The 27,300-nt window shown below is 30.5% G+C and overlaps 1 pseudogene across 1 annotated transcript in view; it reads left to right on the top strand.

Annotated features, from left to right (window-relative positions):
- LOC118204783 (cytokine-like nuclear factor N-PAC pseudogene) overlaps positions 1-6,490 on the top strand; it is a 40,163-nt pseudogene extending 33,673 nt beyond the window's left edge. Inside the window, exon 2 of the transcript XR_015038831.1 lies at positions 4,467-6,490. The product of XR_015038831.1 is annotated as a cytokine-like nuclear factor N-PAC pseudogene (transcript). The remainder of the gene's footprint in view (positions 1-4,466) is intronic.
- Positions 6,491-27,300: the final 20,810 nt, after the last annotated feature.

Here is a 27,300-nt window from a genome sequence, read left to right on the forward strand (position 1 = left end):
AAATATCAATATCAAAACTGACATCTGATTCATAAAAAAGAATAACTTATTATGACAATAAAGAAAATTTACTGACTGAAGCAAAAACAATTCTATAAGCTTCATTAAAATTTCGCCACAGTTTATATCAAGCTGTGTATGTAAGCATTTTGCAAAATGAGAGACGCGAAGAATCTATTCTAATTAAATTTAACATATATACAGTAAGTATTATTACTAGTAATATGATTATTTTCCTAAAGGGGGGACTGAAAAATATCTTCAAATTAATCATTCATAAAAAGTACAAGCCTTACAGCATGAAAGCTGTAAATTAATTTTATACTTTGAGGAATAAAATTACTAGTAATATGATTATTTTCCTAAAGGGGGGACTGAAAAATATCTTCAAATTAATCATTCATAAAAAGTACAAGCCTTACAGCATGAAAGCTGTAAATTAATTTTATACTTTGAGGAATAAAAAACAATCATTAGCGAGCAGAATATTATAACGTTGATAATAGCGCAATCCATCGGATAAAAACGTAAAAATTTCTTCATCCGTTAGGAAGCTTAGCCGCCTGGCGACTCAATAAATGTTTACATTCGGAACTGCTCTGATGCAGCGCCATCTAGTGATCGCAACATTTTTAGACCCGTTTTTCTACTAGGCAGTTTCACCTCCTTCATTATACTCTGTAGCTAAACTAAACTTTTAATTAAATCAGAAGTCAAAAAAAAAAAAAAAAAACTTTTATATTTGCAAATTTTCACAGGACTAGTTTGTATGGTTTTATCGAACCATCATCCTGAACTGCCAAAGCGCAAATGAAACGAAATAAGATAAGAATAGCTGGACAGGAGTTGCGAATTGTGCCAGATTATATGCTCTTTCCAAAATTCATAAAAGGGCCATTCCTTTCCGCCCTGTTGTATCAAATTTAGGCACTGCCCCGTACCTGGTAGCTAAATGTTTAGTTTCTAAATTTTCAACTCTGTTAGTTAATAACATTTAAACCATAAAAAATTCAATAGAGTTTGTAAAATAAGTTAAAAGCATTTCTCCTGGAAATTTACTCATGGTTTCTTTTTGATGTAAAATCGTTATTCACCAGTCTTCCAGTGGAAGGTGCATTAAGATATCTAGAAAGCAGACTTCGTGAATTTCATTTCTCTTGCATTGAAGTTGAGGATCTAATTTCCCTCACTCAATTCTGAAAAAACACATTTTGTTTTCCAAAATAAATATTCCAATTAGGGATTAGCCATGGGAAGCCCCCTCAGTCCTATTCCTGGTTGATATCTACGTGCATTATTATGAATCAAAATTATTTGAAACTTTAAACTTCCCGGTATGGTTCCGCTACGTAGACGATACCTATTATACGGTAATAAGGATGATTTAAATAAAGTTCTTTCAACAATGAATTCCATTGATCCTGCTATTCAGTTCACTTTTGAACTTGAGACATGGAATTCTCTTCCGTTCCTCGACAATTTGGTCACAAGTAAAACATCCAATTTCAGTACTACGGTTTACTGTAAACCTTCATCGGTTTGCCTTCCACCACTCTTCAAATCATGTCATCCGACTAAATAAAAGTTAGCTTCATTTTATTCCTATATTTTACGTGCACTTCAAGTTTGCTCCACCAAACTGGCTCTTGATCAAGAACTAAATTATTTAAAAGCAGTAGGTATTGACAGGGGCTTTTGACCCAACATTACTAATCAAGCAGTTAAAAAATTCTCATCTCGACACACCAAAAAACACACTCTTGTTTCAGAAGATTATAAGCATCATGTTGTTATTCATTTCTTTCCATCAGTTACTTATAGAACTGCACTATTTTACAGAAGTTTAACTTTCGGTTCGTTCATTCTATCAATAAAATTCCGAATTCCGTACTCAAGAAGCCCATTCCGGATGTAAATTCCTAGGCTATTTATAGGATTCCTTTCCAATGTTGTTTAATTTACATTGGTCAAAATAAGAGAGCCTTAAAATTTCGCATTAAGGAACATGATGCATATGTTAGAAAAAAGGAAACACAGAAATCATCTGTTGCCCAGCGTTGTTAGTCCGAAATCACACTTTCAATTTTTTTGCAGCCAAAATTATTCAAGAAAGATCTTCCATTGGTGAATTAGATTTTCTAGAGGCGTTTCACATTCAAAAAAATCTTTCTGTTCAAGTTAACGACCCTAATTCCAATCCCTCTTTGCCTTCAGCCTTTAAGGAAATTATGTTTAATTCTCGTTTCATCAATAGATGGCGCCAGTAGCTTAATTCCTATCCACACATCTTATCTAATACATCTTATCTCGTTCATTTGCGCTTTGGCAGCTGAGGATCCAAACTAGTCCTCTGGAAATTTGCAAATATAACGCTGGTTTTTGCTGTTTGACTTATAAATTAATACTTGTTCAGCGTGTTATTTTATCTTAATTAAACTTTTAATACCACTAAAAGGAAAAACTTTTCAAAGAGATTTCTTTAGATAATAAAAATCAGAGCCTTAATCAGTTAAAAACTGAAAACCTATTAGAAATAAAAATTGAAAAAAAAAAAAAAGAGCTCGGACCACTCATTTTTTTAGTGTTGTTTAAATGACAGTTCGGTTTAAAGTATATTGTTTCTTATTTGTATTTGCTTTTGAATTTCGGATTTGCATGTAATGAATTTAGACCAATTAGGTTTTTATGAATGGTCATTTTACATAATGTAAATTTTATGGTTTTCTGTTTTTTTTTAATTCAATTTAGCACAATTTATGTTTTATTCTTTTTTATGTTTTTACTTTATTATTCTTTTTTATGTTTTTGCAACATTTATATTTTATTCTTTTTTCCAAATGTTTCAAAGTCGTGTGGGGAAAATCGTGGTACATTTGAGATTCGTTTTTTCGGTTTTATATGAATTTTAATGTCTGAAATGAAAATTTAATTGATTCTTTTATGTTTTTTTATCTCAAATGAACCAGAAGAATGAAACACGTTTTCGAAACATATTAATCGACTTTTATAAAACTTTAATTCATTTTGCCCTGATAAGTTCTAAATTGGCGATTCAGTAAAAGGAGATTAATTTTTATATTTTTATACTATTCTGTTGTACATTTTTCCCCTTTTGCACTTTTACTTTTCGAGTTTGTACTACTATGAATTCTTACTTTAATTTTGATTTGTTTAGACGCTGTGTTAAACCTTTTATACATGGTTTCAATTATTAATATTGTTGAGGAATAATTATAATCTCCTCAACTTTGCTTTGATTCCAATTTACTTCTTACTTTAAATGCTTTACGTTTATATATATATATATCATGCCATATTTATTCTCAGTGCTTAAGCAGTTTCTTCTGTACATTGTAAATAAGTACATGCTATTCTTTGAATAGCAGAAATCTAATTAAATCTGCAAATTCTAGAATGCAGATAAACTTATTGAGTAAGAAATTTACATGAAGAGAAAGAAAATTGTTCTTCAAAAGTATGAACATTGCTGCTGCATTAACAAGTTAGGAGATAAACCAGAGATTAGTTGGAACATTGGTATTTTCCCCCTTGAAACAAATTTCTTAGTGCGAGAAAGATGCTAATGATAAGGAAACTGATATAAATTAACTAAAATGTCTGGAAAACTTTCAAATTAAAAAGACACACAGGTATTTTGTTAGGTGTGGTTGCTACAGTATATTAACTGAGTTACAACTTCAGTAACTGTACACGAAGCTACGAAACTAACTGGATCAGACAGTCAAAGCATAACGTTTAACACTTAGCAACCATGCCACTGTCAGGCGTTAAGGTCTGTTCTGATCAATGGTACTCTCTCCCTTTCTCTCTTGGCAAGCAGCAGTGGCAATAGCCAGGCTGCTGTTACGAAATCATGCTGAGTATGATTTTACTTCTCATTTTAACCTACGCCACTTGGCATAAAATTTGGCTGCTATTTACTAAAGCTCTAGACTGAGCAAGTACATAGCAACTAAAGAAGCTACATAAAGCTAACTGTTAGTAAAACTTAATAATGTGTCACTTTTTTTCTTTAAAGTATGAGGTACTATTTTAAGAATAAAATATAAATGGTTCAGGAAATTTTGTAATTTAATTCTGTTTCGTTATAAGTTTTAGAAAGTTTATTTTATTCTCGAATTTCTTTTATAATATAATTATGTTAAATATTATATTATGTTTAATAATAACGTTTGTTACAGATATATTTTATTCTTATAATGGCACTATAAAAGTTCAAGCATAAATAATTTCTTTAATTTATTCAATCGCCATTTGCTGATAAGCCCTTACTTAATTTTTCTTTAAAAGTGCTTAATTTCTATGTGCAGAAATATGTACGATCCCTGTTTTATGGCATATAAATCATTTGGGATAATTATAGTATTATCTTATTAAATACATAGAAAGTTGATTAACTTTTATGCAGATTTATTAACGCTTTATTATTTCTTTTTATTTTTTAGGTTGTAGCATTTCTGGACAGCTGAAGCAAGACTAAACATCATCTGTTACATAAAAATGGCAGCCAAAAGCTTCGAAGAAGGAGATCTTGTTTGGGCTAAAATGAAAGGTTTTCCAGCATGGCCGGGCCGTATAGTAGAACCTCCAACAACTGAAACTTCACAGAAGACAAAGAAACATTATGTTTACTTCTTTGGTTCTTCAAATTACGCATGGATAAAGGATAATAACATTGTACCTCATACTGACAGTATGCTGGAGACTGGTGATAAAAAACGTTCAGCTGCATTGCAGCGAGCTGTTGAAGCTCTTTCAGTCTATAATAAAAACAAGGCTAGGAAAGAGACGCCATCCACTCATAAAGCTTCTCAGAGAAATAATCAAATCGAGAAAAATTTTCCTAAAAGTAAGGCACCTCGGCTTGTCAATAATGATTCAAAAAAGCGTATAGGGAAGAAAGTCCAACCTTCCAAAAACGTTAAAGTGATCAAAACGCGTCCGTCAGTTCGTGAATCTGATGACGATGAGTCTTCTTCTAAAAGAAGCAGGCTGAATAATGCTGATGAGTATTCTGCAGGTTTGGCTAGTCTTCCATCCAACATGATACATTCTCCTATTCCCCCCAATGATGATTCTAGCTTGCATCAGTCTGTTTCACTTTTAGATAGACCAGGCTATGTTGAACGACCACCTACTCCTCTTCTGGATATTGAAACTGTTAGTGAAACCTTGAAGATAAAGAATATAAAACCTACAGATAAAAAAATTGGTTTCTTGGGTTTAGGAAAAATTGGTCAAGGAATTGTTAGGAACTTATTACATTCGGGACATCAAGTAACAGTTTGGAATCGAACTCCAGAAAAAGTGGACCATTTTGTAAGAGCTGGTGCACATAGAGGTATGACTCCAACTGATGTTGTTACAGCTTCTGATATAACATTTTGCTGTGTTTCTGATCCAAAAGCAGTAAAAGGTATCGTACTTGGAAATTGCGGTGTAGTGAAAGCTCTAAAAAGTTGCGATGGAAAAAGCTATGTAGAAATGACATCTATTGATCCAGATACTTCTCGCGATATAGCTGAAGCAATAACCTCTAATGGGGGCAAGTATCTTGAAGCCCCAGTCATCGGTTCAAAGACAGATGCCGAAGAAGGCACTTTATTTATACTAGCTGCAGGTGATAGATCCTTATTTACAGAATGTGAAACATGTTTTCGTGCAATGGGATGTCATGCTTATTTTGTATCTCATGAAATCCCAAATGGTTCAAAGATAAACCTCATTATTAGCATGCTTCGTGGAACAATATATGGAGCACTGTCAGAAGCTATGCTTCTTGTAGAAAAAGCAAAGCTTTCTCAGGAAGATTTTGTACGATATCTTTCATTCACAAGCTTAAATTGTGAAGCAGTGCTGGAAAAATGTTTTTGTATACTTTTTAGAAATTTTTCAGCTAATACATCTTTGAAATATATGCAGAAAGATTTGGATTTAGCCCTGAGAATGAGTCATAATTTGAATCAACCTGTGCCTGTTGCTGCTGCAGCAAATGAAGTGTATAAGCATGCGAAGGCCCTCAGATACTACGACCATGATGTTTCTGCCGTCTATATGGGTCTAAAATATTAATACTGTAGAATTCAAAGTTGACTGTTACTGCTGTTTATATCCCCGAAGCAGATGATCTTTGCTTTTTATAACGCCCATTGCAAATCATATTTTACAGTTCTCATTAGCAAATATGGATTTTCAATTAAGTGAATTGTTAGACCAATATATTTGTGATATATTTGTTATCATCTAAAGTGATACTAAATCATCAATGAATATTTTAATAATTTTCATCAGTTATTTTTCCTACCCAAAATAAAATCCGCTCTGCATCTGTAACAAAAGTAAAAGTATTCCCTTAGCAGTATTTTACCTTTTTGTACAAAAATATGTCATTGTTAAGTAATTTAGTTATCAAAAAAGTTAATTTCACTAGGTTTATTGCTTGCCATCTGTAAGAATGAAAATTGTAGAGAATAAAGTTAAAAATTATTTGAAGTAGTCCATCTGTTATATATATATATATACCTACACATATACGTTACATGCATATATATCATTGCTTGCCAACTCTTCTTCTTTTACCAAGAGACCCTAGTTCTTTTCATATCTCCTGTTAGATACCAAATCTGCCAATTTAAAATTTTTAGCCTTTGCTTAGGAAAGGGATTGGTTACTGTTTTGAAATTGAATTTTGTTAATTTGTTTTCATTGTTTTTGAAGAAGTATGTATCTTTTAAAATTGTCTCTGAACAAAGATAGCAAACTTACAGATGGGTGAACATTAGTGATTAAGACAATCAAATGATGAATAGGCTGAGATAGAATGTTGATTATATCATTTAATGTATAAAGCCGCCGTAAAAAGATTGTTTGGAATGCATGATACTGAAAAAAGAATTATTGGTAATTGAATTTTTAAAATAATCCGTACCCATAAATTTTGCCATGTAGGTAGAAAAATGTCTTTTATAAATATTTTAAGTTTCAATGAAAAACTGTTGCTTATGCTCCAAAACTTCATCTTGGGTTTATTTAAAAAAAATTTAAATTAACATTAAATTTTTACTGAAGGAAAAGGCTGAATAAGTTTTAATGATCGTGTGTACGCTACCTTTAAAAAAGGGCTTGCCTGTGTCTATCAGACTATAAAAGTCTCCAGTTTTAGTTTGGTAAGTAAGTATAAAATAACGAAGTATAAAAATAATAAAGAAATAATTTTGTTAAAAGCAATATCCTTAAGAATTATGTAAAATTTTAGTCAATTTCCATTTTCTTGAATTAGTAAATATGTTGTTATACTGGAGTTAAGGTTGAAAAATGAAATACGGCTTATATTTAAGATTGAAACTGAAAAAATTTAATTGCTAATATTCGTTAGCGAAATTATTTACTTCATTTAGCTACTTTTACGTATTCACCGCTGTAAAAGGACATCGCACTCTTCCTAATTATATCTACTGTTTTCCCGTACCTAATTGTTATTATGTCCTAATTGTTAATTGATTGTTGCTGGACATTTTGCCATTTTGTCCAACTTTTTTGTAGATCTTATTTTCAAAATCCTTTTCTTTATTAAAACAGTTTTTGCAGAATAGCGTGTATAATAAGTTATTTCTAAAATAGAATACTACATCTTTTGAATATCGTTTACTGAATTTTAGGTAGATGGACTTATTGTATTCAGTAGTTAAACAGTCTTGATCGTTTATTAAATTCTGAACTGTTTCATTCATTTTTTCCGTGCTTACAAAAACCATTTATGTTAATTTGAATAACTTAGAATTTGAAATTCACTTGGTAATATTAATATATATTCAATTGTTTGGATTAGTACTCATGAATAAAAAATATTAGATCTTCATGATCTTTTTCAGTTTCCTCAAAGATTTATTACTTCTATGAGAGTGATATAAACAAGAAAACTGTAATTCTAAATATTAATATTTGTATGGGTTACTACATAAACCAAAACTTTATTTACTTTTTGTTGTTATTTCTCAATATTTGTAGCTTTGAAGGTAGCTATTATGTGTAATATCTTCGTGTTTAATGAATTACGTGTACATTTTCAAAGCCAAATTTTCATCCAACTGTATCCTATAATAAAGGTATAAACAGATATAGTGCAAGTCTATAAATTATTAAAATTTCTTGATAGGCACTATAACCATACCTATTCCATATGGGAACCACAGTCTATGTTAAAATGATTATGTATGGCATCATTATATTGTATATTATTAATTTTTCATGCATTAAAAAGTAAAAAATGAATACTGCCAATCTAATTTATATATTCATATATTTTAAAGGCAAAATGATGTAAATGCACATCAACAATGATCTCAAGTTACTTGGTAAACTATTTTTATCCCCTCCCACCATAATCACCAAGGAGCAGTATACATTTAAATTTTACATTTAGTCTTGTTGCCAGTATGTTTTCATGTTCATTTACATACAGGTATATTTAAATGATTTTGTTTAAAATCATCTCAGTACATACCCAGTATGTAAATCACTGCTTTAGATCATTTAAGTGTACATTAGCTTTTCATCTAAAAAAAATCAGACTTGTCTTTAAGCTTTAAATTTTGTATGCACATTTAAGTTACTTAATGCAATAGTACTGAATGCGACGTAATCAATATTTTTGTTTGATAATAAAGAATTTGGTGTGTGGTATTATTCGTGAAGAATGTGAATCTAATCATTTTAATGAAGGTATAAACAGAAAATGCTCAACCCTCTAAAATAACTTTTATCTTGTTTTCAACCGTCTTTTAATAGAAGGATGATATGTGGGATCACGAGTAGTTGTCCCAGTCAATACTCTGACAACGAGATAAAATATGCTGCGCGCTAGTGACGTACTTGCTTTCACTATTTTATATAGATACATGGGAAGGATTTTATTCAAAGGCTCAATATTTTTGTTGTTTATGAATAATAAGAAAGTACACAAATAAGATTTTATAAATTCTTTGGCCAAAGATAAGGCCAAATATTAAATATAAGTTAATAATATCCGCTGTTAACTAGAAACATTTGCTGCCACTACAATAAACCCGCTTGCTATTAAAAACAATCTCTGCAAAACGTTTAATTATATCTACTCACTTATTTGTAACACATGAAATTTATACAATATATGACAAACCAAGAAGACTCACGTTAAAAAAAAATCTTTTAATTCACAATAAAACTCTTCTTTACATACTACTGTTAAGCTGGAGCATTTTAAAATTCACGATTTTAATAACATTTCAATTCAAGTTTTAGATATGATTCCGAATCTCAAGACTAAGAATCCTTTTATATACATAAGAATATAACGTTGTACCCATACGGGCTTCACACATATCTAATTAAATCGTCTGTAAATTTTAATAATGCTACCTATAGCGAATTTAATATTTTCGAGAGCTGTTAATACACACAGAGTGAGATAAAGTTTACAGAGGTTATATATATAACTTTACAGCAGGTCATGGTTAAGCGAATCACAAACAAGGTACATAAAACAATCAATGAAAAATAACATAAAGAAAATATAAGCAAATAAAATAGGATGAAGTTTCAGAATGCATCGGACGTGACAAAAAGCTATAAATCTTTTTAACCAATATCTCAACACTCCCCCTTAATCGCACATTATAGAAAAGATAGAAAAATTACACACTTTTTAAACAACTCGATGACAATAGTTCATAGATTTTTGTTTCGACAGAGCCTTAGTTAACATATCTGCGATTTGTAAACTTGAATAATAATATTCAATTTTAATATTATTTTCTTTACCAGTCTTACGAGTGAACTTTAATTTTATATCTATATGTTTCAACGTACACTGTAAAAAAAATCTGTAAGGTTACTAAGAAAACTCATTGAAACTGGGATGCCATGGGTTATTTGAGTAACAGAAACATGTGTTTTCTTTGTAACATTACAAGAGTTTTGCCTGTAATGGTTACAGATCTTTTTCTTGTAATATCACAGCATATAGTTATGTAAGTAGAACATATTCTTCTCATGTAAATTCCCAAACGATATATCTGTAATGGTTACAGATTATTTGCGTGTAATATTACAGCAAATAATTATGTAAAAAGGACATGTTTTTCTCATGTAAAATCTCAACAGATATATCTGTAACCGTTACAGGTTATTTTCTTGTATTATTATAGCAAGTTATTAAAAGAGTAGAAGATACTTTTCTTACGTAAAATTCCCATGGTTATTATTTCCTTCTAATATCCCATTAAGTAATTATGTGTGTAGAATATATTTTTCATAGATAATACTAAAGGATATGTCTATAAAAGTAATAGATTTTTTTGTCTAAAATGATGCTTATTATAATAAAATATACTGAAATCAAGATTTTTTGAGTAAAACAATATCTGCATGTGTATATCATTATACAGATATATGCAAGTGAAGCATAATAGTTTGGCTTTTTAAATTAGTCAATTTGACCTCAGAATAGCATTAATTTAAAAGATGTGCTTTCAACAGCAATGTTCTTTTTTAAAAAAAAGTAACATTAGTCTGTTGCAGAGTATTTTTGTTTTATGAAGAGAAACTTATGTCTGATATTATTGAAAGGCCTTTCATATTATCATTTTGATTAATTTAAAAGTTCAAATTGATATGCTACTCCTTATATTTGCCCTGTAAAATAGCTGAAAAAAATAGTATGTTTTATTTGCATGTTTTAGTGTCAGTTAATAAGATATGTCCTAGAACTTTCTTTTTAGTAATTTTAGCTAAAATAGACACATGTTGCTTTAGATTTAACTTATATGAGTAAACGTGTTGCATGTTGATATGATCATATTATTGCAGTAAAAGACATTTTGTGAAATATTTCTATGAAGAACTCAGAACAGCTGTTCTTCATATTTCAAAAATATATTCTCTCCTTCTAAAAAATGACATTTTCAGTAAATTAAAGAATTCAACATAGCAATGAACTTCATTTTGTTACTACAAGGAATTCAAATTTTGTTCATACGCTTGAATTACAACGTCTAACTAATCTTTTTATTCTTATCTGCACTCAGTGTTTGTCAACATTCTGCTATTGTTTGAAATAATGCATAACTTTTTTACTTACCTTCAAATAATTTTCTTTGAATTAACAGATAGAAGTCTTTCATTAAAAATCTAATGTCATGCTTTTTGAATAAGCATAAAACTTTGCCAACTGACCTTAATTTTTAAAGCCTTGTTTCCCTTAAAATTCTTAATACAATTATGCCTTTAAGAGATTTATTTCTAAAATTAATACTTCAGTTTAGCTTAAAATTTAATGCATTTTAATTTTACCTATAATTTTTTACAAATATAATATGTAATAAATCTAAGCTTAATATTTACCATTTCGAAAGTGATACTAGAAAAGTATTCCTACTTATTATAAATTTCGAGATTCGCATACAAAATTGTGAAATAAACATGTGACAACAGAAAACAAACTTTATGCTCTCTCTATATTACAGCATGTTAATTAAGAAGTTTATTGAATTTATAATTTTATTGTGAAACACTATGAAGCAAATAATATGCTAATTAAAATACAGAAGTAAAAATAATTTATTACTTAATTCATAAACTTTACATAAAACCTGAAAAAAAGAATTAATTAAAACATAACATAATTTCATAAACATTTCATAAAAATTCGTTTCGACTGCTTGGAAAAAATGAATGGTTTTTCCCCTCTTTGTAAACCATGTCTCCTAAATAAAGAAAAAAACATTTCTTTTAAAATCAATCTTAAAAAGCTTATAAAAATTATTTTAATAGATGTTTTAAACATGTGCTTATATAACACTTTTAATCATATTTCTTTATAATATCTTAATTAATTAAGAACAGCCTAAATTCTTTAAAATATTGGATTACAGTGAACCGTCTCATTACGACAAGCTACCTCAGTCAATCACTTTTTAAATTTAACCAGCATTCCTCATAAAATAACTAATTAGTAAACATAACTTCTCTAGGATGCCCACTATCATTTAAGGATCAAAATTTTCAGGAATCACGTATAGCTAGCTTAGATTCATTGTACAAAAACAGTCAATATTCAAATATTTTCATAAATGAAGCCACCATAGTTATTAAATATAATATACAGTATACTTATATTCAGAATTCAGAACTTGAATAAATTTCTCGAACTGTTTTAGCATTCGAAAAATATTATATTTATTACCTTAAATTTCTAAAACAATATTACATATTCGTCCAAAGGAATCACTGGGACTCGGACAACATTTTCCCCCTAGCTTTCTTTTAGCACAGGAATCTGAATATGTTTTAATGATTTAGGTAATGTTTGTCTTCCTACTTAAGGCGCTCACAAAACAAGTTACCCTAAATGTTTTGTCCGCATAGTGGTCATTTTCATCTTACTAACTGATTTGCTAGTGGATTTTGGGTGCATGGTCTATCATTGATGAAACAATAATAGTGAACAGCTTCAAGAAAAGGGGCATATCTAATGCTCTTGATGCCATATTCCCACTTATTTTTACTAATTTTATCTTCCGAAAATTAAGAGGGAAAAATTAAACGAATAATTTAATTTCCAAAGGACACAGTTACAGTAGGAATATAACAAATGAAAAGTAATCATGGATAAACTACTACTATCACAATATTATTTATTTAAAAGAAACCTCTATTTCAATAAGAATACACATAATTGCAACATCTAATAAGTTATCTCATTTCTTCTTTATAATTTGAACTTCTATTGTTGTTCTTGCAAATCCTTAGGCCTCAGATCATACATAAATAATTAGAGAAGGTTGTGGTCCGATGCTTGCTAGGGTGAACATTCAGCTGATATGGCAAAATTGCACAGTGAATGGCAATTGGTATTTGCTTTCACTATCATAGATCATTGTTTGTATTAGGCTGACATAATATTCAACAGTTAGAAGAGAAAGATTCAACGGGGCCTTAAGTGTGCAAAAGTTTGCTTTTGTTAGTATGACGAAAACAATCATTATGTTGATAAATCCATTTTAAAATCTTGGGATATTCATTTTCTGAATGCATTAAAAGGGGGAAAATTATGTAAATATTTTTTTAATTTTCAGAATCTGGTTCTAAAGCTGGGTGGGGTGGAATATGCAACGCAATACGGTAATTCTGAAGATCATTGCTCGTGGCAGTACAAACTAAACGGTGATAACTTGCATGCTGTAGAAGAAGACACAAATTGCAGTTCCAGATGCATTAAATGCTTTGAGGTCTAGGGAGTAGCAGTGGGCAATACTAAGAGTGAAATTCAAGGTATAGGGAAGGTAGGAATGAAAATTACTTTTATCAGATAACTTATATGTTTATGTTACTAAGCGTTCTTATTGGAATGTAGGTTTCTTTTAAATAATAATACTATGATAGTTACCAGTAGTGCATTCATGAATATTTTTGATTGGTTATGATCTTATTGTAATCACATCCTTCAAAATTAAATTGATTGCTTAATTTCCCCCTTGATTTTCATACTATAATATAAAAGGAGGAAAAATGTCTGCAAGTAAACATAACTCCTCTTTCTCTCTCTATATATAGACATGTATCTTCGTGTGCAACTAAGCAAAACAAATGTGACTTTTTCTTCTTTAAAAAAATTGTGTAAATAAATAGGATGAGAATTAAGTTCATTTCAAAGACTTATGACACATGAAATATACATGATCAAATAAATTAGAAAATTAGGTTCAAATAAATTTTAAGCTAAATTACGTGTTGCAATGTAAGTTGCAATAATTCAGTTGTAATAATTAATACTAACAAAACCAAACATCATATTCCCATTCTGAAAAGTATAAAAATTCTTCTCCAAAACTGAAAAATGACCAACACTTTGGCTTATTTGATAACTTTCAAATGCACTCCTTTGTTTGCATTTAGAATTTATAACTTTAATTTTCCACAGAAATTTGTTTTTGATTTTAAAAAATTTCAATGGCATAATTTAATTCACTATAGCATATATTAATAGATGCAGAAGGTTTTTGTACCTTACATAATTTTAAATCTTATGTAAACTAACGTAATTAATAACAAAATCAAAACATAGATCAGAAACAGCATAAAATTTAATTAATAATTACTACTAGTGTCACACGAAATGCTATGAAATTAATTAATAAAATAAGAATGAGATAAAATATATAGAATTAATATTCCACATGTGTGAAGTTTGGAAGTTTTACGTTAAATACTTTTTTAATTAAGTATTTTTAAAAATGACCCCTTAAAGCATGGGACCTTTCGTAATTAGAACTTGCAAATCCACTTCGCTAGTCTTTCATAACATTGCTTTTCTTTTATTAACAAGAAATATTGCATTCAGTTATTTAATTTAAGATATCAAAAATAATGCTACTGAAAGGCATGAATACTTACTTAAATTTGAAATTAATTTGGTTGACTTGAAATAATATTTAAAAAAAATAAATCTTCATATATACGTCTAAAAATCAGACCTTATTAATTTTCTTTTATTTGAATGATATCTGAATTCTGCCTTAGTTTGGACTAGTAATTCATTGGGCAATTAAATGCCAAGCTATAAGAGAACTAATGTAGTTTACAAATGCACTGAATTTTATTTCCGGTATTAACTTTCAAAGAAAGTAAAATTTTCTGCATATTTGCATCATTTGGTTTGATAGAATATGGCAAAGAATGCAAAGGCTATCAGCCTAAAGGGAAGTATATATTCATGGGCGGTTTTGTAAGGAAAAGTAGCTTGCATTTCCATTTATTCATGTGTTTATATATATACATATTTACATTGTTAATGCTAAAATCAATGCTTCCTTAAAAATTCATTATTATTTTATTTTTAATACAACATACAGATACAGAATTGTTTTAAATTCCAATAAACAATAATAATTTATTTTTAAGAAAACTTCTTTTGTGATTTATATATTATATTACATGAATAAGAGAAACATTTGTCAAGAAATGTATTAAACTTGTATTAGCAGATTCATGCTATCCTAGTAACAAGACTATCATACTTCAAAACTGTATTAAAACTGGGCAAAATAAAATCAACATAAATTCTACATTAAATGTTTAAAAACTTATAAGTATGCAATGGTAGTTATATATACAATATAATATATGTTGTCATTTATAAAATATTAATGAAATGATATTTTTGGAAATAATGCACAAAATTTTAGTTTTGTTTTATAATTAGTTTAACGAATTGTTAGAAAAATATTTTAGGTCATTTCCATTTTTCCCTCTTGATATTGGTATATTAAAATATATGGAATAATTAAGTTGCATCTAGTTAGTAAAACAAAACATTACGAAAAGTATGATACGGCATATTTTTAATCAATATAATTACTTCATTTTGGAATTATAATATTTTCGTAAGAAATTAATACCACTGAAAAAAATATTATTACACTAAAGGAATAAACGAGATTCTCGACCGCGTTGTTCAAGTTTTTGTAATTTTACTTCATAACACACTCGTACATAAACATATTAGACTGAATTATAAACCAGGTATAACTAATTAGATAATCCTAGAAAAAGAATAAACTAAACCTAGTAAGCAAAAAAATATATACATTACATTCAGAATTCTAAATGTTTATATAAACGTTTCTCGCAAGGCCTGCCGGGAAAAAGATGTCAAACGTTCTTTGGTCAGACGATTGGAAAAGAACGCTAACAAGATTAGTTTTGTTTTCAACAACCACATTACCATTTCAATTAAATACCACAAACAGTGATTAAATTTTGGAATAATTAGTTTTAAATAATAATACGGGCAATTTAAGGCGTAATTTATCGGATGCACAATGACAAAATACTACTATTAGATCTGCATTTGGAATAAATATTTTGCACTCTTTCAACTCATTAGACATTACGAACACTGATATTAATTAATCGCAAAGCTTAAACATTTAAATACTTACTCACTACATATAACAAGGCAAAGTGCATGAGAATAATCTGCATAAAATGAACAATAAATATTTCAAGCAGTAATTGTAAACATTTTCTTACTTACCTGCGCTATAGAACCAACATGCATTCAGCCATGTTTTTTTCTGCAACTAGCTTTCAAACACTTTTCTCCTGATTGGCTAATTTCCAGTCAGTCACGTGATTCTTCCGCGCGGCTACTGAAACATTATCTGTAATGCTACAAGCAAATCAGCTGTTACCGCTACAGTTTGCTTTCAACCTGTTACCATTACAGGAAATTCTTCTGTAACTTTTTGATTTCTGTAACTTTACAAAACTTTTGCCTGTAAAGAGCGAACTTTTTTTTTACCGTGTTATAATGCTTGTTTCTTTTATATCCAAATCTGCTATTAATAAGTCATCCACATAGAGAGCCATAATTATTTTCTTACAATTTAGATTTCTGATGAAAATGCATGGTTCAGAATCCAATTGCTTAAAATCTAATTTAATAATAAAATTAAGAAATTTTTGATACCATTGTCGAGGAGACTGTTTAAGACCATATATACTCTTTTTAAGTTTACATTTCTTACCACTCATATCATCATATCCTTTGGGCTGGTCCATGTATATGGTTTCATCTAACTTACCTTCAAGAAAGGTGTCTTGACATCTAAAGTAAAAGTTTGTAAACCTTCATTATTGATGATTACCAGGATTAAACGTAAAAAGCACATTCTAATTACTAGAGAAAACGTGTCTGTATAGTCTATGCCTTTGCGTGAAGCCACGAGCAACAAGCCTGGCTTTATAAGTACCATCTCGTTTTTTACGTAGAACCCATTTGCAGAAAATAGCTCTTTTATCAGGGGGTATTTTTTTTTTATCCCAGACGTCGTTATTTTCCATAGATTTCATTTCCTCGTCCATAGCTCTTTTCCATAGTTCTTGTTCTACTTCTGGTAGATTTACAATATCATCAAATGTTAAAATGTCTTGCGCAAACAATCACTTGATAAGTCTCAGGATTAGGATACCTAACTCTTTGTGTCTTTTCTCTTGAAGATTTTCTTTGTTCCTCCTTCTCATTTGCAGCATTTAATTCGTCATTATCAGTGTTTGAAATTGATTTGTTTTCGTTTTTAATGTCATCATTGTCATTTTCACTCAAATCAGAACTAAATGTATTTTTGATTTTCTACTTTCTTCTTTTCTTCATTAAATTTGACATTTCTGGAAACAATGATGCGTCTTGTTTCTGGAATCATTAAACGATATCCCATTGTGGAATAACCTACAAATATCATTTTGACAGATTTTTCATCCAGTTTCTTTCTCTGGGATGGTGGCACAAGAGTATAAACATCACAGCCAAATACACGCATGTTTGTCAAATCAGGATTTTCACCGTATTTCAGAAAATAAGAGACACGATTGTCTTTCCTATTTTGCTTTGACTCATCCTGCTAATTAAAAATTTATTAAAGTTAATATGTTAAGTAAAAATTTGGTAATTGCTATTAGCTATTAAAATGTATAATTTTACTGGCACTGTTTTACTTAAATTTTTGTGTATATAATTCATTTTAAGTATGTGCAAGCAAATGCATACATTAGCAGTTGCGTAGAATTACATTTTGGGTATCTAATTCAGAAATTGTTGGGCTGTATTTAGAAGATTTATTAATGATTTATACCATATTAATATTGGTAAAAAATTCTGTGGCTTTTATATGAGAGTATACATTTTAAAATAGCTGCGTGAGATGGTAGAGATAAAAAGCTTCATGTGGATCATAAATTAATATTACGTGGGAATTTTGCATTTATTTAATAAAGAAAATATTCAAGGCACAATTAAACTTTTTTCATTGGATTATTTGCATACAAAGTTTGCAGCAAATATTTCCTGCAACAGAAATGACAATTTGGTACTTTTCCGTTTCGCCGGCGCAAATCTCGCCAAGCAGACTTTGTTGGCGACAACGTACAGTATACACATAAAATTGTTAACAAATGTTAGTTCTAAGAATTTTTTATTTTGAAGGCATAAACATTTTAATATGGTTCAAAATTTTGTAAAAAGCCAAAAAATAAAGACAATAAATTTGTAAAAAGACATTAATTTAAGAATTTACTATGCTATCATGGTTCAACATCCTGATTCGCCGGTTCGTATCACGTGACCCCAAGTGATCTCATCTAACGTAAACTACGCTACAAAAAATATAATTCTCTCAGTAATTATCTACATTAATTTCAAGTTAAATCTTAATTTGGAATACAAATTTAAATGCAAGAATTATTTCAATTCGTACTAATAGCTTACTCAGAAATTATGTAAAATTGCAGTGCTTTACTTCGCTAATGCATTCTCATTAGAATTGATGAATTTAACCCTTGATTTTACCTTTTCTATATTTTCGCCTTCGGGTGAGCGGTATGAATGCATCCTAATTGACTTAATTACCGCGAATGGTCTTAGGGCATTATATTTAATTATCTTTGTAATTGTATGCCAGTATTGTATTCTATGTAATTATATGCCATTATTGAAAGAAACAATCTATCTGGTCAGAAATGGCTACGACTTGTTTTGAAAATGAGGCATAAAAGGTTACCAGAGATGATATTCCGTTTGGCATCAGTTGTACCATTATTGTCGACTTTATCGTTTGCGCGGGCAAAACGGAAAAGTACCGACAATTTTTATTTTGCCAAGACAGGAAATTTAATTAGTGAAATCAGTAACCCTATTTTGAGATGTTAAAAAGGAGGACAAATTTTTGAATTTAAATTGATTTTTGAAGGAAGCCTTCATTTAGTCTTGCTATCATTCTACGTGGCTTTTAACTTTTTTTATGGTATTTATAATTTTATTGTTATCCAGCTTTCTATTTGCCTTCTTGTTTTGCTGAGAATGCATATGAATGTAGACTGAAAATATTTTATATTGCAAACTGAGGTGCCATTGATATCATAATTAAGGATTTGTGTTCTGATTCTGGAGGAATTTACTGATAATACTTTTGATTGTGTATTGGTTTCTGGTTTATTGAAATGTGTAAAATAGCCTGTTAATACATATACGTATGTTAATAACATGTATATGGTTATGAAGTATTCTGTTATATGTGTATGGTGTTGTGATTGGTTTACTGCTTACTCTTTATTTAAGAAAAGCGTTATCCGTAAGAAAGAGAATATTCTTTACTATGTGTAAGAGTAAAATTGGAAAGGCTAATGCAATATAATTAAATACAAAATTAAGTTTTTTCTAATGTACATAAATACGAACATAGCCATTAAAGACTCTCTTAAACTTGCAATTCTAAACAAATGTTTAGGTATTTTTTATTTGAAATTATAGGCATTGTGTAAGGTATATAATTGAAGTTTACTGTGTGATAGTATGAACTTAAATTTTTAATTACTGAAAAGTAAATTTTTAAATATGAAATACGCAGTGCATTTTATATGCATCTTTTAATACTTTAACTATATTTTAAAACTGAAAACATCTGAAGTGTGAAATTGTTACACTTTTTACTTTTTCTTGTTTAGGAGCTGTTCTCAAAACGTTGGGTGAGGAAGAATCCACTTGTTCAAAAATCGGGCAGGATATTAAGGACAGCGATACACTGGTTATCATAAATTAAGGAAAAATCACAAAAATAGCGATAACTCCCTCAAAAATAAGCCAAACCGTGTAAAATTTGAATATGTTGCCAAGTAAGAGTAGCTGAGTAAAACTGCAATATGCAAATTATTGGCGCTGCACTCGTTAAACGTCATCTGCGAGGAGAGGAAACGTCCATGCTTGAGTGCAATTCCACATATTTCACTGTGATAGTGACATCAGAAATCTGAGATAGCCAGTTCGTAACAATGACCTCCAGGCATCATTTGCCTGCAGAACTACGATGGAGAGCCATTGGGAGACTAGAGGCAGGAAAAAGTCAAACAGAAGTGGCCAGATGGCTAACTGTGAGTCCTTCTGTGGTTCATAGACTTTGGAGGCGATTTCAATCACAGATTCGGCCTCTAGGAGGTTAAGCCAAGGAAGGCCAACTGCTACGACGAGCGCCGATGACCGATATTTGACATTATGTGCACGCAGGAATAGAACCGCTACTCCGACTCTTCTTGGATCCTCCCTTGCTACAGCCACCGGAAGGTTGGTGTCAACGTCAACTGTGCGTAGAAGGCTTCACGAAGGTGGTCTGTATGCGAGACGACCAGCCATTTGCGTGCTGCTCACGTCACGTCATAGGAGGGACCGTTTGCAGTAGGCACAACATGTCCTCTGGACGCTTGATTAGTGGAGGGCTGTTCTCTTTACGGATGAGTCCAGGTTTAGTCTAGAAAGCGATAGTAGGCGTTATTTGATATGGAAAGAGCCTGGAACCCGTTATCATCCGTCAAACATCCGTTAAAGAGATGCATACGGAAGAGGCAGTGTCTGTGTTTGGGGTGGCATCACTTTGGATGGACGCACAGACCTCCATGTCTTTCCAACGGAAACTGTGAATGATCCGCTTTATAGAGATGACATCCTTGATGCTTATGTGCGCCCATGTGCCGGGGCAATAGGTGATGCTTTCCTGTTACAGGACGATAACTCAAGACCACACAGGGCTCGCATCGTAGATGATTATCTTCAACAGGAAACAATTATGCACATGGAGTGGCCAGCTCGATCCACGGACTTGAATCCTATCGAGCACGTTTGAGATGATTTAGAGAGACGTCTAGCTGCTCTCAATCCGCCCCCTCAGACCCTTGCCGCGCTTGCAACTGCTTTGCAAGAGCAATGGCTCTCGCTTCCTATGGAACTGATAGACCGCATAACTGAAAGCATCACGCATCGCTGTATGTGCTGTATTGCTTCTAGAGGCGACCATATTCCATATTGAAGGCACTTTTCCTATAGCAAACTGATACCTTCGATTTGTTCCTTTTATAGATGTGCTAATTTCTATACTACCATAATTGTCTGGTAATTTATTTTCATGTTATTTAATACCTTACTATATGTCGGATATTGTGGGTACGTTTCATAAAATTCTACATCTAACTTTTTCAGTAATCATGATTTTTGTGATTTTTCCTTAATTTATGATAACCAGTGTAGAACAACAAATATGGCGAAGCTGAATGAAATCTATGTTGAATTTTATTATTGAACAAAAATTGTGCTATTCAGATTTAATGTTAGTTCTTATTGTTTAACAGTAACTGCAGTTTTCGAATACCTGTAAAATAAACCTAATTCTTAAATTAATTTCATGTGTATTTCTTTTGCAAGTATTACAGTTCATAATACTTCAAACAACTTGAAATTCGATACTTAGTAATTTATGTAGGATATGTTCGTATTAATTTTATAATTTAAATAACTCATTGTCATTATATGAGCGTAATCTAAAATGCACAGCTTTGACAGCAAATTAATAAAAATAGCCCACTTCTAATTGCATTCTTTTGTCCAATTGCGTCCTTTTAAATCATTTAATACCATAAAGCTATTTAATGAAAAAATAATTGGTATGTTCACATCAACATGTACATTTATAATGATGTTAGAGAAAAAGTCAATGACATTATAAGGTATTTCTCCCGCTTTCTTAGCGTGCCTTCATGGTGTAACGGTAGCACGCTGGGCCGGTATTCCAGAGGTCCGTGGTTTGATTCTCGGCGAAGGCATATTTTTCATCTTTTCTGCTTCCAATTAACCTAATGACTCTACAAGTAGCGCCCGAACTAAAAGGGTTGTGTATGATGATTCTCCGCACCCAGGATTTGGCAAATAGTTCCCCTAAAACCCTAGTCGCCCTTTAAAAAGGGTATTATATAAGGTATTTCTCCCACTTTCCTAGCGTGCTTCGTGGTTTAGTGGTTCTGCTCATTGGGCCGGTATTCCAGAGGTCCGTTGTTCGATTCCCGGCGAAGGCAGTTGCTAATTTTTCATCTTTTCTGCCTCTAAAAAAATCCTAATAACTCTACAAGTGGCGCCCGAACTAAAAGGGTTGTGGATGATGATTTTTCGCACCCAGGATTTGGCGACTAGGTCTCCTAAAACACTAGTCGCCCTTTAAAAAGGGGAGTATTTAAGGTATTTCTCCCACTTTCTTAGCGTGCCTTCATGGTGTAACGGTAGCACGCTGGGCCGGTATTCCATAGGTCCGTGGTTCGATTCCCGGCGAAGGCGGTTGCATATTTTTCATCTTTTCTGCTTCCAATTAACCTAATGACTCTAAAACATAAATATTTAAAAACTTCAATATTCCTAAACAAATTAACTTTTTAAAATTTCATGTGGTATATAAGATAAAATATAGAACATATTTAGGTAATTTTGAATTTGCATAATTTATGAACTTATTTATGAAATTAACAGTTACATTGTAAAAAGGAACTTTTTAAAAAGGCCTCGATAAAGCATTTCTTTTGTAGAGGTGAACTTTTAGTACTGATCTAATATATTTAAAAGATTTAAAACTGAGAAAGATAACAATAATAGATTACAATACATTGCAAGATTGACTGATAAATGTAAAATTTTGACATATCATGATTATGTGTGTGAATGACTATATGCCGAAATTTTTTTAAAACAGAAGGAACTCGATTAACTTACATGCAAATTAATAATATTTTTAACATGTTTTTGATAGACTTAATTTTAACAAATATTCGTATTATCTGAAGATATGAATGCAATATTTGGAACATTAAACATTCATCTTCAAGGAAAATAAGCAAACACATCAACTTCGTAACTGTTGGAAAAGGTAAGTTTTCTACAATATCCTTCCTGGTTTATATTTAACAATTTTTAGCATACTCATTAAAATAAACTAAATGTATAATGTTTTCTTTTGCGCTACAGTCGTTTACTGAATTCGGTAATTAACTATATTGTAATTTAGTAAACAACTGTTTGCTACAGTTATTTACTAAATTCATTTTTGCTAAATAACACTTTAAATAAATTATTTACTTTTCTGAAGGACATTTTCTTATGCCATGTAAATGAACGAAAGCATTAATTGATTTAAAACATAGAATTCATGTTTACGAAATTTATTGCATATTTTTTTAGTCACTTTGAAATGAAATATTAAAAGTGATTTTCAGTCTTTAAGTGTTACGTAATTTTTGAATAGATTTTTTTTTTTTTTTTTTTTTTTTTTTTTCCATTTACTAGTGCATTTAAATTTTCAAGTTACATATATATTCCATACTGCTGTACATACCTAAAAAGCGGATATGTAAACACTTGATATAAAAATGACATTTTACCTTTTAATCATAACATGCGGAAAATTTTTGCATGTATTTATATAAAAAATATGAGATTAAAATAAGTACATTTTGCGAAAAATGCGTAAAAAGGTAATTGGAAATTTATGCAAATTTTTTACCAAAAAATGTGCGGTTATACACAGTAAAGAGGAGAAGACATCGGACTAAATTTTTACCAAAGTCAATCGCATATGCAAAGAAAACATAAGGAAAGATTTAGGTCAATTACCATCAAATATATACGTTTTTGTACCGTAAAATACTGGGAATATCTAAGTTAATTTCTATCAAATATATAAGTTTTTGTACCGTAAAATACGGGGAATATCTACGTTAATTTCTATCTAATATATACCCTTATATGCTGTAAAAAATCGGGAAGATTAACATAAATTTTTACTAAATATATACGCATATGGGAGGCAAAAATTGGAGAAATTTACGTATATTCGATAAATATACGTACATTTTTACTAAAAATATACGTAAATTTCTAGAAATTTACGTATATTATACGTAAAAGTTACGAATGAACCGCAGTCGTTCGCATAAATATACCTAAATTTTACCTAAAACTTACGTATATTATAACGTAAAAATATACGTAAATATCTAGTATTTCTTCCTGGACACTTTTCATAATATTTTTACGTTGAACTTGAACGTTTTTTATACGAAGGGCCATTCGTAAATTGCACGTATTTTTCTCGTGCAATTTACGAATGCATGCTGCCTGGGCAATTACGTATACAGTAAGCTAATAGTATTTCACAAAATTTCAGTAAATTCTGACTTCAGTGAATTTTCTAACTTATATGAGCTTAAATTTTAAAAGCACCCAGTTAAATTCAGATTTACCGTTAATTGCACTCGAAATTTCAAAAAAGGAATAAATTTCATATTTCTCTTACACCTAATTTGCATTTCTATATTTATTATACGTTCTGAAGAACATTTACATATTTCTTGTAAACCTCTCGTAAAATTAATTTAGTCACTTATTTTTGAAGAAACTAATAAATAATGTAACTGCTTTTGGATAACCAATAAAAAATCTTCACACATTAAAAAATGGGAAAAAAATAATGAGTAATTGCCAATCTAACTTATATATTCATGCAATTTAAAATCATAAGGGTATAAATGTACATGTACTTCTTTATTAACAATGGTCTTATAGGCTACTTAGTAGATTAGTAATTATCACCTAATGACAAAGGAGCCGTATAAAGTTGAATTTTACATTTAGTCTTCTGCCACTATATGTTTATGCTCATTTATGTACTGGATATACACAAATGATTTCGTTCAAAATCCTGTCACCAAATACCTTGTAGATAAACCATTAGTTCAGATCATTTAAGTGTATTGTTGTGTGCGTACGGGTTCATAATGGACTGAATGCACAAGTCGATAAAAAATTAATTAAAATTATTCTTATCCCAAGAAATAAAACAAAACGCTGAAATTTCCTCAGAGATATTCGTACAGTATCACAATATCTCACAGTAGTTATATTTTAAAATACCAAAACGTTCAATAGAACTCAATTCAAAACAGAGAAACGTACAGAAAGCTAATCCGATCTCCCCGCGAATTCGCTACAATCAAAAACAGCACTAAGTAAACAACTCAATTGAGATATTTTCATCCGGCTTTTATAAGCTTTTTAATACTGCACTAGAATATTCTGTTATTTTTCTTGATTTTTCCGGATAGCAAAAGAGTACAATTACGAGCTATCTATTTATTAAATGTTAAATGCGCGTGCTCCTGTATTTTTATATTTTCGGCGTAGCTTTCTCTTAAAATAAGTCTCGTGCTGCATTACACGGGAATATAAAACAATTTCAACTACAATTCCACTAAAAATAGCAGACTAATTACAAAAACTGTAACGGTATATTAACATTTCATCCAAAAAAACAAACTTATTTTTTCAGTTTTAAATGCTGTGTGAACAAGCAAATTAAACACTGCCCCCTTCCCACGGACTGCACATTCCCGGCAGTACAATCCCTGGACATGAAGCTAAACTTACAATTAAGGCATAAATGCAACAATAAACATTACTTTAGAATAAAAAACAACATATATAATAACTTCAATAAGTAGCTTAAATCAAATACTGCCAAATACTAAATACAAATCAAACCAAATACAGATTTAGAAACAAAAAGGTCCATGGTCTTATAATGTTTACAATACTATTTACAATTATATACACTACGTACTATGGCCATAGTAAGGAGCGACTCTAAACCTAGAGTTCAATGACTTACGGATCCGAACCACGACGTCGTTCAGCCTGTTTAGGACTGTGTATGAACTATTCCAAGGTGACTTTAACGCCACTGTGAGAGCTCCCGATCTAAAGGTTAACCTAACGGGATTGTAGCTCCCACAGCGGAAAAGGATGTATTACTCTAGCTGCAGCCACAGCCCAACAGACCAACGGCATTTTTTAAAATCGTAATCAAAGAAAAAAGTTTACAGATGCATTGTAAGATTGAGTTTAGACGAACTTTGCACTATGTGCAGCGTATACATTCATATTGAAATGGGTAGATGTAATTATAAGATCAACAGCAGTTAAAACATTATCATTGGATTAAACTATTAACATAAGCTGAAAATAAAACATTAAAAGGAAAATACGTACAAAACTTAACTAAGAATAACATACATCGCTATATATCTGCAGTACTAAAGTAAACTAACATTAACGATATGCTGAACATTTTATACAGGTTATTTACATTATAAAGCTGAATATAGCTTCAATGTTTGTATTATGCGGCACCATACCATATATAACGTTATTGTTATACATTCAACAGTTATTCCTTGAATAACACTATGTACTAAATTCATCACAACACGCGAGCGTACACTGCAACAAAGTTTCAATATTAAAAATAAAGATGATTAATTGTGTGTAACACACTTTAGAACCTGCTGTGTTACATAGAATGCATCCTGTGGTACTATTAAATAACAGCTTAGAACAGAAACAATAGTATTGCCATTCCGCAGAATAAGTTCTTTGAACTCTGTATGCAGCAGTAAAGTTACTATGCCTTATATAATAAAAGATGAAATATATACACTACTAATCATTTTCCTGTATAATAATACTTAGTAGTATCACTAGTAAAAGGTACATTGTGCAGCATTACATGCCAAATATTGAACTTAATTCAGGACATGACACAGGACATTGCATTAGACTATACTATTTACAACAGTCTTTACTACTTGCAATACTAAAAAAAACACATGTTTTCTGGATTCTGTGAAGAGCAGTGCAGTTTACAAAACATTAGAAATACTTTCATATTATACAAGTTCCAATAATAGTCTTTTACAAAATGCAGTAAACTTACAAGAGGATCTACAATACTTCCAAAGGATAATAAATAACAACAATAGATAGGCATTACAAGAAACCATTCGTATAGTAAACCACAAACTAAACAAAACATATTACAGAACAATTTAAAATATGCATAAATTACACATTTCATAACCTTTAACTAATTGATATGTCGAATACATTACAATTATAGTAATCCTAAATCATTTAGTTCATAGCCAATTCTGTTCATATCATGTATTTGCTATGTATTATACAAAACTAATTCCAATGTGCTGTGCATTTGCTTACGGTACAAGAAAGAATATTTCTTGCTATAGATTACCGTGTTATACAGTACCATTCAGCATATTGTCATGTTTGTTATACTAAGAATATGTAAATGTAACATTACAGTTTTAATGACCAGACTGTCACTACTACATTTTGATTTGAGGGTAGATAATTCCAGTTGGTGCAACCAATTTGCAGTGAACTTATTGTTCACTTGTATAATACAGTTCAGGCTGTTTTAATATTAAGTTTCACCAGAGATGCTGATATAATTTAGATGCTATTTAGCGTTCAGTTGGGAAAGTGAAGCCACTATTTCAAATACTTATGATTTGTGAGAGTTTGTTGAT

Source organism: Stegodyphus dumicola, chromosome X2, assembly GCF_044657685.1.
Source record: "Stegodyphus dumicola isolate Sdum_Otavi_A_Nest chromosome X2, ASM4465768v1".
NCBI lineage: Eukaryota > Metazoa > Arthropoda > Arachnida > Araneae > Eresidae > Stegodyphus > Stegodyphus dumicola.